The sequence below is a fragment of the Otolemur garnettii genome, unplaced genomic scaffold, assembly GCF_000181295.1.
Source record: "Otolemur garnettii isolate 467f Iridium unplaced genomic scaffold, OtoGar3 scaffold00021, whole genome shotgun sequence".
NCBI lineage: Eukaryota > Metazoa > Chordata > Mammalia > Primates > Galagidae > Otolemur > Otolemur garnettii.
In genome coordinates this window covers 3,278,526-3,280,218 of record NW_003852416.1, presented here as the reverse complement: position 1 = coordinate 3,280,218, position 1,693 = coordinate 3,278,526, and the positions used below count along the sequence as shown (strand labels likewise).

Here is a 1,693-nt window from a genome sequence, read left to right as displayed (position 1 = left end):
TGATAGGGTAAAAAAAAAAAAAAAAAAAAAAAGAGGAAAATTACAGCTCCAAAGTTGAATTATCATTGTCACTAACATTGCTCTTACCTGTGCCAAAACACTATTCTCTGTCTATAATCATCTGTTTAATCCTATCCATTGCTCTGAAATAAATCTGATCCTCATGTGCACATGCTTTACTTGTGAATTTGCCTACTTATTAGAATTTTTATGTAACCCTCAAATTAATATTCATGGCATTTATACAAAGACATATTCAGGGTACCAAAAAATGGGGACTGCTTGACACACATTGCCAGATGAGTGACAGCCATTTTCATTTCACATCTCAAACACTGCAAAACAAGGGTCTTTTTATCAGGGTCTACTGGGTGCCATGTTTTTCCCATCTTTGTGATTGCTGCTACTGATTTCACTTTTAAAATGGCTCCCAGCATAGTGATAAAAGTGCTGTCTTATGTCCCCGAACAAAAGGTGGCTATGATGTGTCTTAGGGACAAAATGATTAGATAAGCTTTGTTCAGGCATGAGTTATAACTCTGTTGGTCATGAGTTCAATGTTATATAAATCCACAGGAACCTAACTTTGTATGTCTTCTAGGAACAACTGTTCAGTACCTGTAGTAACTTTACAAAACATAACTACAGCAAATTAATATAAATCTTCTATACATACTTTTAACCCCATTTTACATGAAGCAAGTTAAACTGGCTTGCCCAAAGTCACACGGCTCAATGGTAGAATGAGGTTAGACTGGAAGAAACAGACGTAGGCAACAGAAATCACTAAGGGTAAAGGCAAGGAAGCTGCTTGCTTAGACCTGCACTAAGAACAGATCGCTCGGGTCACTGCCACCTTCCTAATGCAAAAACAGAAAGTGAAAAAAATGACAGTGACCAAGAATCAAGTATTAGCAGAAAGAAGAGAGAATTGGGTAGATTTGAAGAACATCAAAAAAACAGAACTAAACTAAATGAAAGATTTAACATAAAGGATACAAAGGGCCAGGCACAGTGGCTCATGCCTATAATCCTAGCACTCTAGGAGGCTAATGCTAGAGGATCGCTTGCTGTGAGTTATGACCATAGTACTCAATCTAGGGCAACAGAATGAGACTGTCTCAAATAGAAAAAAAAAAGACTCAGCACCTCTGGCTCAAGCAGCTAAGGCGCCAGCCACATACACCGGAGCTGGCAGGTTCGAATCCAGCCTTGGCCCACCAAACGACAACGGCTGCAACCAAAAAATAGCCGGGCCAACATTGTGGTGGGTGCCTGTCATCCCGCTACTTGGGAAGCAGAGGCAGAAGAAATCACTTGAGTCCAGGAGTTGGAGGTTGCTGTGAGCTGTGATGTCATAGCACTCTATCCAAGGTGACGGCTTGAGGCTCTGTCTCCAAACAAAAAAAAAAGTTTGAAAGACCAGGGTACAGGAGAACACCCAGATTCCTACCTCAGTTAGATGGACAGTAGGCCCTTGAAAAGCAGGGGTAGGTGGGTAAGTGGGTATGTATGGGCATAGGGGACTGGTGATGAGTGGAATTTTGAATAAATTGTGTTTTAAATCACTGGAATTGAAGGTAGAGATACACTGTGTTCAAAAAGCAGTGTCACCTGCATGTAATATGCAGAAATTGGCTGGGCGAGGTGGCTCACATGTGTTAATCCTAGCACTCTGGGAGACTGAGGCAGG

At 41.2% G+C, this 1,693-nt stretch overlaps 1 protein-coding gene across 3 annotated transcripts in view; it reads right to left on the bottom strand.

The window, feature by feature from the left end:
* EIF3A (eukaryotic translation initiation factor 3 subunit A) overlaps positions 1-1,693 on the bottom strand; it is a 46,458-nt gene that overhangs the window by 5,160 nt on the left and 39,605 nt on the right. The gene's annotated exons all lie outside the window — the stretch shown is intronic.